Here is a 16,169-nt window from a genome sequence, read left to right on the forward strand (position 1 = left end):
TACTGGTGCTCCGCAGGGTACTGTTTTGGCTCCTTTTCTTTTCACCCTGTACACACCAGACTTCAGGTACAACTCAGAGTCCTGCCACATTCAGAAGTATTCTGATGATACAGCTGTTGTGGCATGTGTGCATGGTGGACAGGAGAAGGAGTACAGGGACCTTGTGGAGGCCTTTACTGACTGGAGCAAAAATAACTGTTTACCTGAACACCACCAAGACCAAAGAGCTGGTGGTGGACTTCAGGAGATCTAAAACCCAATACCAGTCAGTCTGCATTGATGGAGGGGAGATAGAGACTGTTCAGACCTGCAAATACCTGGGGGTGGTGCTGGATAATAAACTGGAGTGGTCTGCCAACATAGACGCAGTGTACAGGAGGGGCCAGAGCCGTCTCTTCTTCCTGAGACGGCTCAGGTCCTTCAGTGTCTGCAGTGATATGATGTGCATGTTTTTATCACACTATCATTGAGAGTGCACTGTTCTATGCTGCTGTCTGCTGGGGGAGTTGCACTACAGACAGAAACTCATTTATTATTGTTTAGTTAGTAGTAGTAGTATTATTGTTGTTTTATTGTTGTTAATGCAATTATTGTAAATATTTTAAAAAAATGTTGAACTACTTGACGAATTTGAATTTCCCCCATTGGGGGATGAATAAAGTATTTTTCTATTCTATTTCTATTCTATTTATATGGGGAATTTCTTTTAGTAGGCTAATCAGGACCATGCAGGAGGTATCATTGATTGAAAAAGACCAGGCTACATGGGTAGTATTGTGCCCCGAGTAGATTATAAAGAGTGGGATTGTTTTATAGTAATGCTGAACATTTAAACTGCTTGTTTGGTAAACCCCTATCAGATAAATAAGCACAAAATGCAACGAATAGATAACTGTGAATAGAGAAGTCGAGTATCATCGCGAGATCTGAATGCGAGATTTCCCCGGACTCTGGGTGGACACAGTAGAGCGGTGTGGAGTATCTGTTTCAGTATCCAGGCAGGCAGCTGCTCCGTACGTCTTTCTCATGCTCTCTGACAGTCAGACTAGCTTGTAAACAATAGCAAGAACGTCTCTCGGTGTCTCAGATAATTTAATGACTGAACACGCCGGTGTTTTTTCATTGTCAGCCCGCGTGTCCACCGGTATTCTTTCTTTTCGTTCCCTCTCAATACCTCCAATTCCTGCTCATGATCGACTTTGCAACATGCTGAGGCGCTGATGCTGTCTGAATGAGCTAACCTCTCCGCTGCCCTCAAAGACACAAGCAACACTGTCACTGGGACTCAAGGTAGGACTTATTGTGCAAATAGAGATGTAGTCTTTTTGTTGTGGGCGGAATGGTGTGACTGTGACGGCGGAATCACTCTCGGTTCCCTGTGACAGGGCTCTGCTTTGCAGCTGTATCACAGCAGCGTGTTCAGCAGCTACCTCCGAGGACAAGCTGCTAGCCAGGGGCGATTTTAGGATCTGGTCTTTAGGGGTGCCCAGCCCCCAGTGCTCACAGAGGCACATTATTTCTCACTAATTGAGGCGAACTAGTACATTTATAAATTTTGGAGCCGTATTAGTTTTGCTTTGAGTAGTGTTTTCCCCTACAACATTCAATTTTGACCTCTTCATTTCAAAAGACTGTGGCTTGACAGGGATAACAGAGAGCCTGAGACTAATATTGAAGATAACTCAACATTTATTTTGGGAGTAAAGAGTTAAAACAAAAACAAATGCTAGAAAATAAATAAAATGGTCACTAAAATAATGCATTATTGAGCAAAAAAAAAAAAGTGTTTTTGCATAATATGATAATCAGTGTTGTGCGTGAACGAGTTCAAAAGAACGCGTTCATTGAACACGCTCATTTTTTCGTGAACGTTGAACTGAACGCAACACATTTTTTAATAAAGAACTTGAACGTGAATTAGTTCACATTATGTGTCATGAACGGCAGACATCACTGTAAATGAACGTTGGAATTTGTTTTCCATTGAAAACTGAGTGACATCTGTTTTCTCTTTTGAAACGCAACGAGAGAAAGTTCCTCCCTCTTGTATTCTCGCTGGTGCCGCTTAAATCATGTATCACCAGACAGAAATGGTTTGCGGGCAACGTAGTGTCCGGTTGAGAATAGTTGAATAACATACTGGCTTCCGCACGACTTTACCTAGAGCGGGGTAGAGATATATATATATATATATATGAGAGAGAATTTAAAAAAAGGCTAGTGGACGTGATGGCACGTAGACAGACACCGATTCTCCTTATGAACATTTAAAACAATTTTACACTCTTGCAAACCAAGACCCCGACGGCATTTCATATTATATATTCTTTTTTTAATTAAATGCTGGTAGATTTCATTGCACTAAGTATAGAACTGGTCTACCTTGTCTGTACTGCTGCAAGTTTCATCACCTGGTAAGAAACCCACAATTGCAGTGTCATGAGCAAATGTCTACAATGAGCAGTTTCAAAGAACATATAGTGATTTCTAGCTCGTAGTGTGAAAAAAAGTATTTATTTGAATAACTCACGAAAAAAGTAAAATGAACTGAACTTTGAACTAGTTCAGAATTAAAATTGTGAACTTTGAACGTGAACTGTTCACTTTGAGCATGTATGAACTGAACTTGAACTAGTTCAGAAAAGCTGTGAACTGGCACAACACTGATAATTTAAAAATGTGCTGAGCCAGGGGGTACTGAGCCATCTCACGGTGGTGCCTTGGCACCACTAAAAATACCCTAGCCTCGCCCCTGCTGCTAGCTGAGAGCTTTTCACATGTCACAGATTCATAGAACAGTCCTTGTCTTGAAAATCGAGTTACACGTTCAGTTTTCGCTTTAAAAAAAAAAGAAAGAAAAAAAGCTACTAATTTATTTACCTGACATAACATAATTTGATTTTAGAATTAACTGATTTGATTTGGGGAGACTGAGTGATAAGCTGGGAATAACTTCCTTTCACAGTGTTCACGTATACATTACATGATTAGAAAAGTATTGTTGTCGTACATTTTGACGTAGTTAACACATCTTCTACCCTGCCGTATGTTTTTGAAGAGATGTGTCGACATAGTTTTCAACTGAACTCCAGTTGATGAGCATCTGAAGCAAACATCAGTGTGTTTTTCTGTGATTAAGACAAGTCAACAGTACATCAGTGACGGAAACATTAGAATAAATCACAAATAAAGCTCTGGTGGGGAGTGTTGTAACTATATGTGAGTAAATGAAAAGGAGTTGATAAGTGAACAGCTGTTAAATGCAGGTCTTCTTCTCGGCTTCACAGGTAAAGCACCTGTATAATAGAAAGTAGCATTACGCCACTCTGGATATTTGATATTTGAGGTTCATCAACTCTAAGACACGGTGTTATTTCATGCTCCTGCATATTGTAATATCTTCTTTATTTTCTCTTACTCAGATATAACTTTCATTTAATGTCTTTTATTGATGCTCAATCAGAATAGTTATGTGGTTCATTTTAATGATCTTGTCACATCTTGGGTAGATGGAAGGGTATCCTTTTTTTTGTATTTCTGAAACAAGCGCAGAACTTTAGTAGGATCTACTGTAAAAGCTGCAGTGTTACCAACCTCCAGCTCTCTGCATAATGCTGTCACTTTGATCAGCATCTCTGATCTTTTGCTTGCAAATGAGTTCACCAATTTCCCCATAACTGTAGGCTACCACTGTCTTGTGTAGGAGGAGTTGAGTTTGAATTGCACTCTGTGAATACTTTTTAATTAAGGGGTGGGGGGGGTCTAGTTGACCACTCAAAGCTCTTTTACACTACAAGGCACATTCACACACACTCATACAGTATGCCTTAAGCCTCTAGCATGGTTGCCACGTCTGCTAGCGCGAGCGGTGTTGATGACGTCACGATTTCGTACCGGCTAGATACGATGGCGCAAGTCGATGCGCCAGTAGTTGCAAATTTCTCCGTCACAGGTGTCGCTGCTACGTGAAGGTTTCCGCTACTCTATAACGAAGAAAGTGGAGAAGAAAACAATGCCCCTGTCAAGAGCAGGAACACTGTCATCAATGATACTGCTGCAGTTTCTGGGTCATTTTAATTTTTTAATTCAGTTAAAAGAGGTGAAGGTCTGAAGCCCTCGGCATCACCACTTGGAGTCTCTGCCCTCTTCTTTGCCTTCACGTATCTGTCCTGTAGCTTCTTCCACACATTCTTACAGAACTCTCCCTAAAGGGAGTTTACGTGCTTCCTGTGCTGTTTCACTGCAGTTTCGTACATCTGCCTGTACAAACGCACCTCCTGACTGAGCCTGGTCTCACATTGGTCCATCCGGTTTGTCGTTCTCGGCGCAGCCAAGTTACAAAAATCGACTGGTGCACGACAACGCGCTGCGCCGTCTTTTCAAGGCGAGCGCCAGGCCTGAAACGCCATTTTGACGTCACGAGTCAGCTGTAAATCCGCCTTTAGTCTATACAATGTTGCAGGCTACATAGTACTTTTTTCACACACAGATGTACACGTCAGAGACAATGGGGGGGTCTTGCTCAAGGACATATGATGTGGAGAATTGGTGAATTGTGGAGAGTTGAACCACCGACTCCTCTTCCACTTGAGCTACAGTCGACCTCTGTGTCAAAAAGTTTGGGAAAAACAGAATGCAATGATTTTCCAATCTCATAAACCAATATTTTACGCACAAAAGAACACAGAAAACAAGGAAAATGTCGAAAGTGAGATATTTGACGACTTTATGAAAAATAGTAACTAATCTTGAATTTGGTGGCAGCAACACGTCCCAAAACGGGGACAAAAAGGCTGGAAAGTGGAAGTGCTATTAAAAAGAAATGGGATATTTGGATATCCCCGTTTATAGAACTATTGACCGCTGATAGGCTTGATGCATGTTAGGGGTGCAACGGATCAAAAAACTCACGGTTCGGATCGTTCCTCGGATCAGAGTCACAGATCGGATAATTTTTCAGATCAGCAAAAAAAAAAAAAAAAAAATAGACAAGACAAATAAACATGTTTTGTCTTTTTGTTTATTAACACTTTTAAATGATTAAATTGAAATATATAAAATCAACTTAAAGTGCACAATTAACATCTTTTCAACATGTCTCATGTCTGCACCTATAAACACACTGATAGCGTTTGTGATTGCTTTAGCCCGGTTGGATTGTGAAGGAACGGGCTGCTTAAATGCCGCGGTGATGAGCGGTTGTTGAGCCGCTTTCGGTTTCACTCCTGTCAGTGAAACACCGCTGCAAATGCGTGGCTATGCTCGATGTGTTTCCACTGTTGTGTGGCTTTCTTGTCCCACAGTGCCTACACACCGTCACAGTTTTATCCACCAACCTCTTTCGTTCTTCATTAAATTTGACAGGGAAGCCAAATGCTCGCCATGACCACGCTGTGTTGCAGGTTAGGGGTTTTCTTTATGTTAGCTATCGCTATGTCAGCTACGTGTTATGTCTGTGTGGTAACCTAGGCGACAGGTTTGTGTGGCAGCGTGAGTTTATGGAAACAGACGTAGCACTAGTATAACGGCTGTGTGAGGACTGAACATGTGCACTGTTGTGTCGCTCCTTTTTAGTACCTTCTAGTAATCAATATTACCGGATACATAGAGCAACACGGACCACTTCTTACTGGTTCAATGGTGGTTTATTATTCAACTAAGGTTGCCTAGGTTACATCGAATGCCCTAGTGGCAGTATGCCCTCGCGTGGTAATCCTTGGTATGGTCATACATAACATATCTCCTTCCCACTAAGATTTGTTGTCAATTACAAAAACATTCTTCTGAAGCAATCTTACTGTATATTCAGTTTAAACTGATTATATAATGAATACATTAGCAATATAATTTACAACAGTGTATTCCCTTTAAAACTACATAAGGTTATGTAATAAATACATTAACAATTTAAACTGTATAATATATAAATATATCTTTAAACAATACCTGAGATTACTTCTGACTTACTTCTCCATAACATTAATAGGAAACAGACAAATATATTACTCATATAAATATATATATTACTTAAATTATTTATAATCACTGCAGAGTTCCAAAACTCAATCATTAAACAACATTTCTGCACAAGCAAACATCTTAAAGCATTCTTCAACATTTTTCAAAGTTTTCTTTCTTTCTTTTTTTTTTTTTTTTTTTTTTTTTTAGAAGTTCATTCATGTCCATAACAAAAAGTTCATTCATGTCCATAACGTACTGGCGGATGGGTGATCCTCACAGGATACCGTCGTACAGTCCCTGTTGTCTCTGAATGTTCTGCGTGTGTCATTTCTATGGACTGTGGTGGTGTCTTGGGTGTTTTGGGTGATGCATGTGGTGTGTGTGTAACTGTATCAGCATCCTCCTTCTGTTGAGGTGTATTTGTGTCAGGTGTGGTACCAGGTGTGGTTGTCTGTGATGGTGTAACTGAAAAACTCACAGACTCTGGTGGATCTGACTCGGGCCGAGCCAGCATCTGGTCTACATGACGCTTCCAGACCCCTTGTGTTCCCACATTTACCTTGTAGGACACTGGTCCGGTCTTCTCGATCACCACAGCAGGCATCCACTTATCCTCCCCCCTCCTATAATCGCGCACGAGCACTGGCTCGCCAACTGCAAACTGTCTCTGCTTGGAGTGTAGCTCGCGTCGTTGTTGTTGAGCCTGCTGTGACTGGTGCACTGCTCCAGCCACACTGGGTTTCAGGAAATCCAGTCGTGAACGCAGCTTGCGTCTGATGAAGAGCATTGCAGGGCTCTCCTTGGTTGTTGCATGAGGGGTGTTGCGGTAGGTCAGGAGGAATGTATCTAGGCGCTGTTGCACTGGCTTAGTTCCTCTGGAAGATTTCAGAGCGTGCTTGAAGGTTTGTACAAAGCGCTCTGCCAAGCCATTTGAAGCAGGGTGGTACGGTGCTGAGCGAATGTGCTTGACTCCATTGGCTTTCAGGAACGTGCTGAAGTCTTCAGAGCAAAACTGCGGGCCGTTGTCGCTTACCAGGCTGAATGGAATGCCATAGCGACTAAAAAGTCCTCTAAGCACTTGGATGGTCTTACTAGATGTGGTGCTGTCCATGATGTGTACCTCAGGCCATTTGGAGTGGGCGTCCACTACGACCAGGTACATGTGCCCTTCAAATGGGCCGGCAAAGTCCACATGTATCCGTTCCCAGGGACTGGATGGCCATATCCACGGGTGTAAAGGTGCTGGGCCAGGGTCTTTCTGTACTCGTGGGCATGAGTGGCATGACTTTGCTTGGTCTTCGATCTGGGAGTCAATGCCAGGCCACCATACGTAGCTGCGAGCTAAGCTCTTCATCCTCACTACACCTGGGTGTGCTGAGTGTAGTTCTGACAGTACCCAGGGGCGCAGTTTGGATGGCACAATCACTCTCAGACCCCACATGAGGCATCCTTGCTGCACAGTGAGTTCATGGCGGCGCTGGAGGTAGGGTGACAGTTCGTCTCCAGTGGCCTTTGCAGTGGGAAAACGGCCAGTTGTGACCATCTCCATGACACGGGACAGGGTGGAGTCAGACATGGTGTGACGCTTGATCTCTGCGTTGCTGACTGGTAGTGTGTCCAACTGTGAAGTGTAGAACACCTCCACTGCACCTTGTGTCTCACTGGGGGCATGAGGGAGCGGTAACCTCGACAGTCCATCAGCATTGGCGTGTAGGGGCCCTTTTCTGTACTCTATGGTGTAATTGTGAGCAGACAGCAGGAGCGCCCAGCGTTGCATGCGAGCTGCAGCCATGGATGGTGTACTTTTGACTGGACTGAGGATGGTTGTAAGCGGGCGATGGTCAGTGAGTAGAGTAAATGTATTGCCATACAGATACTGGTGGAACTTTCGTACTCCAAAGACGATCGATAACGCTTCCCTCTCGATCTGTGCATAGTTCTGTTCTGCTTTGCTGAGTGTTCTGGATGCATAAGCGATGGGTTTTTCTTCGCCATCCGGCATGATGTGAGACAGAACAGCTCCGACCCCATAGGGTGAAGCGTCGCAGGCAAGGCGGAGAGGCAGCTCAGGGTTGTAGTGTGTGAGCACCTCTTGTGACACCAGGAGTGCTTTGGCTTTCTGGAACGCTGCTGCACATGCTGACGTCCACTGCCACTTCTTTTCTTTGTTCAGCAGTTCGTTCAGTGGCTTAAGCACAGTGGAAAGGTCAGGGATGAAGCGTCCATAGTAGTTGAGCATTCCTAGGAAAGAGCGCAGTTGACTCACATCGCCTGGTGCTGGGGCGTCCATGATGGCGCGGACCTTCTCCGGTGACTTGTGGAGACCAGCGGCGTCGATGATGTGGCCCAGGTATTCCACGGACTCCTGGAAGAAGAGACATTTCTCTTTCTTGAGATGCAGGCCGTATTCCTCTAACCTGCTGAGTACTGCATCCAGGGTTTTCAGATGTGACTGCTCGTCAGGACCACTGACAAGAATGTCGTCCAGGTAGCAGTGTGTGTTTGGCAGTCCGAGGAGTACCTGGTCCATGGCCTTTTGGAACAAGGCGGGCGATGACGCTACACCAAATGGCAAGCGGTTGAAGGTGAAGAGTCCTTTCTGCGTTGAGATGGTCAGCAGCTTCCTGGAGCTCTCTTCCACTTCCATCTGCAGGTATGCATTGGAAAGATCCAGCTTACTGAAGCGTTGACCACCAGCGAGGGAAGCGAACAAGTCCTCAATGCGTGGAATAGGGTACTTGTCGATGCACAGAGCTTGGTTGAGGGTGACTTTGAAGTCCCCGCAGAGTCTCACGGCGCCGTCCTTTTTGCTCACAGGCACCACTGGCGTCGCCCAGTCACTGTGTGCGACAGGTGAGATGACCCCAAGCTCAGTGAGGCGTTTCAGCTCGGCTTCCACTCGCGGTCGGAGGGCATATGGCACATTGCGTGGCTGGCAGAATTTGGGGACACTGTTTGGTCTGAGAGTGAGCCTGGCTTTCACTCCCTTCATGGTGCCTAACTGATCGGAGAAAACAGCTGAATGTCTCTTTAACACAGTCTCTAAGCTGTCTGTCTGTGTGTGTTCAATAGCATGCACAGTCTTTAAGTCTCTCCAATTCAGTTGGATGGCTCTCAGCCACTCCCTGCCAAACAATGGTGGAGCATCCACCTTCACCACATACAATGGCAAGACAGCCTGTTGCTTGTTAAGTGCCACTTTAACTCTAATGAGTCCTTCTGGTGCCAAAGCCTCTCCTGTGTATGTCTTTAACACAATGTCCGTGGGTTGCAGTGGTAATTTGTGCAGTTTTCTTTTGTACAGTTCATAAGGAATCAATGACACTGCAGCCCCTGTATCCAATTCCATCTCTAATTTCTTCCCGTTGACTTTTGGCACTACTGTTATGCGTGAATATTTTCCCTTCTCTGACACTGCATACAGTCCCAAGTCATTGTCACTCTCCGATTTCGTGCATTCACTTTCACTCGCATCTACGTGATGTATCCTTTTCTTTCTGTCTCTCTCGCTGCGTTTGTGTGTGTGGCTTTTCCGTTCAGGCTTTCCCTCTCTGTGTTGTTTACGTTCTGTTTCGTGACTGCTTTTCCCCCTGCACATTCGTTTGGTGTGGCCTTTCCTCCCGCACTGGTGACAATCGCGGTCTTTGTACCAGCAGTGATCATCACTGTGATTTCCCTTTCCACAGCGGCGGCACATTTCACTTTGCGACAACACTGCGTGCACTTTCAGGGAATTACTCAGCTGCTGTACGTCGCGTGCGGCTGTTTCTGCTGACACTGCTATTTCCACTGCTTTCTTGAAAGTGAGCTTATCCTCAGTCAAAAGACATTTCTGCACAGCTTCGCACTTTAATCCGCACACAAAACGATCTCTCAGAGCATCCTCTAGGTAAGCTCCGAATTCACAGTGTTCTGATAGCTTCTTTAGCACCGCTACATATTGTGCTATCGCTTCACCTTCCCCCTGGTTACGCTTGTGAAATCTAAACCTTTCGGCGATAACAAGCGGTTTCGGCGTAAAGTGATCCTTCAGCACAGTCACAACTTCATCATAAGTTTTAGAGCCAGGTGTCACGGGAGCCACTAAACTACGAAGCAGTCCATACGTTTTTGATCCCATAACACTGAAGAGTATGGAGACTTTCTTAGCTTCCAGAATGTCATTAGCCACCACATAGTGCTCAAAACGTTCAATATACGTAGCCCATTGCTCACCCGACTCATCGAAACTGTCCATATGTCCATATATTCCAGCCATTATACGTCTTCCTGTATTTACTTGTACTGTAGATGAACTTGAAACAGTTGTTGATGCCGTTGAATCAGTTGCGTCAGCTGTTCTCGAGACATCAGCTGTTGACGGTTGGCTCACAGTTGGTTAGCACATTAGCTTATCCAGGTACGCGGGTTTCATTTCGGTCTAAACTCACTTAAATTTTAACTACACGTTCACTGTCATTCAGTGAAAACGACTCCGAAATACACGACTCGTCGCCAATTTATGTTGTGTCGCTCCTTTTTAGTACCTTCTAGTAATCAATATTACCGGATACATAGAGCAACACGGACCACTTCTTACTGGTTCAATGGTGGTTTATTATTCAACTAAGGTTGCCTAGGTTACATCGAATGCCCTAGTGGCAGTATGCCCTCGCGTGGTAATCCTTGGTATGGTCATACATAACATGCACAATTTTTTTTTTTTCATAAATCAATCCGCGGATCATGTGTGTGCCGAACCGAAATAATTGATCCGAACGGATCACGTATCAATGATGATCCGTTGCACCACTAATGCATGTATATACGAAATTATGCTTGCAATCAAAACTGTGCACAATCATAGAGCACCTGGACATGATGGGTTTTACGCAGATTTTTATAAAAAGTTCAGTGCCAAGTTAGCCCCTCTTCTTTGTGCTGATTATAATGAATCTTTAGAAAGTGGTTTCTTGCCACTCCTTATAGACTCTTCTTATTGTGGATGTAAAAAAATTGGCTACGGTGTTGGCAACTCACCCTCTGAAGATTTTTCCTGAAGTCATATCTCAGGAACAGAATGGTTTCATTAAAGGGCATCAGCTGTTTTTTTTTAATGTTCACACACATTTTAAAGTAATTTTCTCTACTCGTTCTTCTTCAGATTCTGAAGTAGTTATCTTGCTTGATGCAGAGAAAGCGTTCAGTCGTGTGGAGTGGAATTACCTTTTTGCGTCGTTAAACAGATTTGGTTATGGGGAGAAGTTTGTATCGTGGATTAATCATTTGTACACTTCCTCCAAGGCTAGCGTCATCACAAATGGTACACATTCTTGTTATTTGACATTATCGCATGGCACTAGGCAGAGCTGCCCTCTCTCCCTGCTTCCTTTTTCCTTAGCTTTACAACCACTTTTGATTGCATTGACATTTTGGAAGTTTCTCAAATTGTATTTTATTACAGAAATGTGGGTCTTTTTCAGGCTATAAGGTGAATCTTCTCAAGAGTGAATGTTTCCCTGTAAGCGCTTTGGCCTTAACTCTAAACCAAATTTATATTCCTTTTAAACTTAGCCTGTGTGTATTTAGATATTTTGGGTTTACCATTACCCGTTCTCTTTCATCGCTTTATTCTCTTGTCATTGATAGGTAGACTTCATACAGTTAAAATGAATATTTTACCCAAATTTCTTTTTCTGTTCCAGTGTATTCCTGTATTTTTACCTAAGCTTTTTTTTGTTTTTAAATTGCTAGACCAGATTATTTGTTCATTCTTATGGGGGGTGGTAAAACCCCTAGATTGAGACTGTCTCTATTACATTTAAAATTTAATTCAGATTTTGGGCTTTGCCTCCCAAACTTTCTTCTGTATTATTGTTCTTCAAACATCTTCACACACTGTATTGGCTTAGTCTTCCTGAACAATTATGGTGCAGACATGAAATTCAGTCATTCTCTTCCTCTTCACCTGTTGCATGAATTGCCTCTCCATTACCATTTAATCCCTCTGATTTTAGAAAAACCCAGTAGTGTTGTCAACCCTTAGGATCTGGTCTCAGTTTTTTTTTAGAGAAGATCAAGGTGTCATCGAGGTATACAAACACGAATAGGTTCAAATAATTTCTCCAAATGTCATTAATGAGGGCTTGGAATACTACGGGAGCATTTGTAAGGCCGAAAGGCATGACCAGGTACTCAAAGTGGCCTAAGGGTGTGTTGAAGGCCGTCTTGCACTCATCTCCCTCACAAATTCAGACCAGGAGGTAAGTGTTGCGGAGATTGAGTTTAGTGAAGATGGTTGGTCCCTGGATGGGTTCAAAGCGGACGTGCTTAGTGGCAGAGGATATTTATTTCTTACAGTGATTTTATTTAATCCCTAATAATCAATGCAGGGTCTCGGGCTCTTATCTTTCGTCTGTACAATGAAGAACCCTGCTCTAACTGGAGAAAATGACAGCCTCATGATACCAGCTGCAAGAGACTCACAAATGTTGAGCTCCATGGCTTTGCACTTGGGACGGTACAAGTTGTACCGGCTGCTAGAAGGTAGAGGTGCTCCAGGTAATAGATCTATGGTGCGTTCATAAGGGCGGTGAGGAGGTAAAGACGAGGCCCTGTATTTGCTAAAAACAGTGCCATGGTCATGGTACTCGTTAGGAACCAAAAGCCGCTTTCGGACAGACCGTTCTAAGAAAGTAGTTATCAGAACTACCCTCCTCGAATTTCGTTCTGATAACTATCCTTCCCCAGCGGAACTGTTTCAGTCTGCATTCGCACATGAGTCGGGACCTGATAGGGACTGATGCGCCGCGCGCAGCCGTCTGCCTCAGTGACGTGTTAGCCGTTAGCCGTTTAGCGCTACATTCAAACACAAAACAAAACGGTAAAAGTAATGAGAGTAGAAAAAACACCACCAAGAAGCTAATATGGAGAATGGGGAGGCCACTGTGTTTATGGTCTGCATGATGGTGATATTAATCATGGACAATCACATCAGGCGTCTAATATCGAGGCTGGAAAAGCTCACAGAGAGAGTCAGGAGACTATAGCCTACTTTTTCATTTCATGAAGGAAGAAAGGAGAGCAGAGCGCTGCAGACAAATGAGACCAGTGTAAGTTTAACTTATTAAACACCCGCCGGTTGTGTCCGTGTATGAGTAAACATGGGGCGTAGCTACCGATCACCACACACCTCCGTCAGATCGTTCTATAGAACCATGAAAAGACCCGACCTCGGAGAAGGAGCTAAATAGTTATAGGAACTAAGGGAGAAAGCCCCGAGTTCCTGTATGTCCGAACACGGGAGAAAACGGCCCCGCGGATTAAAAGGTTATTAGAACTGCCAAAGGTTCCTACAGTCCGAAAGCGGCTAAAGACGGATACACTGAGGGAGAAGGGGTACCCAACGGTTTTGAGCTGGAAGATTGGAGAGGCAATTTGAGGCAGTTAGAGAGGTAGAAGAGACTCCAACTCTCAATCCAGCAGTCAGACCGGAGGATGTGCGGGTTATGTAATACGAGCCAGGGAAAACCAAGGATTAAAGGAACGCTAGAGATGAAGAACAGAAGGAACTCAATTTTTTCACAGTGGCTACCAGAACCAATCAAGGTGATTGTTTTGTTTTGTGTGTGATAGTGGTTAAAATACCTCCATCCAGAGCCCACACCGTTATGGGTTAAGGCAGGGCTTCCAGGAGAAAAAAGTTACTTAGTGAAGTTACCGAGCTGGATGGTCAAGAGTAGTGTTAAGAGAGAAGGATTATAATTCTTAGTACTTTCTACCAGTAATCCTGCCTCTACTGGTGGGCTCTGTCTTTTGGCTGCACTGGACAGGAGGCAATGAAACGATTCTTGGAACTACAGTAGATGCACTTATTGGTCCTTAACCGGCAAAGTCGTTCCTCAGGAGTGAGTCTCGTCCGACCCACCTGCATGGGCTTGGGGAATTCCTCTGACGGGGGTGATTCTGGCAAGGCGGGTCCAGTGGAAGGTGAAGAAGTGGAAGAATTGGGAGACGTCCGCCAAGGTGGTGGCAGTTGGGTGTGAGAGGGCCTCTCCCACCTCCGCTCGGCTGGCCAAGTGTCTATTCGGATTGCCAAGGTAATGAGATCCTCGAAGGAGGACGGCTCCTCTCTGGAGGCCAACTGGTTTTTCATTTGATCATTGAATACATTCAACAATACCCCCTGAAGCGCATTTGATGGCCATCCTGTTTCTGCTGCCACAATGCGGAATTCATTGATCAATTCAGCCACTGACTGACTTTCCTGTCTTAGATTTTCTTTTGGCAGCATTCACTTCACGATGAGGGTAATGTTCTATTAAAATTTTCCTAAAAGGATAAGAATCAATAGCATTTTGACAAAAAAAGACCCAGCCTAGTGCTTTACCTCTTAGTAGAATAGAAAAATACTTTATTTATCCCCCAATGGGGGAAATTCAAATTCGTCAAGTAGCTCAACATTTTTTTTTTTTTAATATTTACAATGATTGAATTAACAACAATAATACTACTACTAACTAAATAATAATAAATGACTAAATGGCAAAATAAACAAATAAATAAAAATCAATCAATCAATTTGAGAAGAACTCAGCAGTCACTGTTATAAAGCCTTATGGTTGTGGGAACAACCCAATAATGTAGGAGATCTCGAAGGAGTCAGTGGAAAAGGAATGGGGGAATGAGCAAAAGCTAATGAGCACTGAAGCAGAAAGCCTCCACACTTGTGGATATCACCAGAGAAGTGGTCCAGGGTGGGAAGGGAAGCATCACAGAAGACTTACTCGGGTGGAAAATCCTGGCTGATTGAGGGCAGAACTGGTCCGTTGGCTGGTGGTAATGTGCCTGGAGGGGAAGCAGACAGATGCTCATGAATATTTTGCAGCAATTCGAAAATTGATACTGATCAGTTCTTACTACGTCCCTGTTGGGAATCCATAAAGGAAGGGGAAGATACTGGCTGTGGTGCTGTGGTTCTGAGTCCGCGAGAGGGCGAGCAGGCAGGTAGGGGAAACGGACTCCAACAATGAATGCTAAGTCCTTAGCATGGTAATCCAGAGTGAGGAGAATCGACAACTGAAGCGACACTGAAGAAGAACAAGAAGGCAACGTAAGTACTACAAAGTAACTCTATGGAACACTGGGGTTGGCCTAATTACCACTGGTGAAGTGAGGAAATCTGCCAAAGGCTGGTTGCTCCTGCATCTCCTTAAAGTGATACTCCGGAGTAGATTCAACCTGGGGTCATTTGAACCGTGATATCCAGCCAAGTAGCCCACCCGCAGTTTTTTCGATATTGGCTGAACATCAGCTGAGTTACTGAGTTATCCCGAATAGCTTTGTACAAGGGTTAATGGATCCTGGTCCGTATCTCCAAAATTACCACACTAAAATCACATGCCATGACACCAAACTTCTACAGTAGTACAAATATGGTCTGTACTCACCAAACGATGCATTTGGAAGTTTGAAAATAGTCCAGGAGTTTATTATTATCAACACAAGCCTAATAGCTTCTCTGCTGCTAAAGCTGCGTCGACGTCACTTCAGAGAGCTGGGAGCTTCAAAGTAAGATGAGGGTTGATCTACTACTGTAGACAACAAAGTATATGCTATATTCTACATGTTTTTTTATGAATTTTTATGTTGTAGAGTTGTGAAGTTATTTTATCAATGGAGAAACTGAGCAGCCTTGCTTTGTTGTCTACAGTAGTAGATCAACCCTCATCTTATTTTGAAGCTCCCAGCTCTCTGAAGTGACGTCGACGCAGCTTTAGCTGCAGAGAAGCTATCAGGCTTGTGTTGATAATAATTAACTCCTGGACTATTTTCAAACTTCCAAATGCATAGTTTGGTGAGTACAGACCATATTTGTACTACTGTAGAAGTTTGGTGTCATGGCATGTGATTTTAGTGTGGTAATTTTGGAGATACGGACCAGGATCCATTAACCCTTGTACAAAGCTATTCGGGATAACTCAGTAACTCAGCTGATGTTCAGTCAATATCGAAAAAACTGCGGGTGGGCTACTTGGCTGGATGTCACGGTTCAAATGACCCCAGGTTGAATCTACTCCGGAGTATCACTTTAAGACTGTGTTTTGATGAGGACAAATGAGGAACAGGTGTGAAGGGAGGAGCAATCCAGACTCCACCCCGGGCTTCCTTGAAACTTGCTCAGCCCCACCTAAGGCCCAGAGACTACAACAACAACACAGCCAAGTATG

At 43.9% G+C, this 16,169-nt stretch overlaps 1 protein-coding gene across 1 annotated transcript in view; it reads left to right on the forward strand.

Moving 5' to 3' along the window:
• The first annotated feature begins 981 nt into the window (after positions 1 to 981).
• The window catches only part of pomgnt2 (protein O-linked mannose N-acetylglucosaminyltransferase 2 (beta 1,4-)), a 35,778-nt gene continuing 20,590 nt past the window's right edge, over positions 982 to 16,169 (forward strand). The window contains exon 1 of the mRNA XM_075464677.1: positions 982 to 1,290. The gene's annotated coding sequence lies outside the window, so the exon portion shown is untranslated. The remainder of the gene's footprint in view (positions 1,291 to 16,169) is intronic.

This window comes from Odontesthes bonariensis, chromosome 5, assembly GCF_027942865.1.
Source record: "Odontesthes bonariensis isolate fOdoBon6 chromosome 5, fOdoBon6.hap1, whole genome shotgun sequence".
NCBI classification, from domain to species: domain Eukaryota; kingdom Metazoa; phylum Chordata; class Actinopteri; order Atheriniformes; family Atherinopsidae; genus Odontesthes; species Odontesthes bonariensis.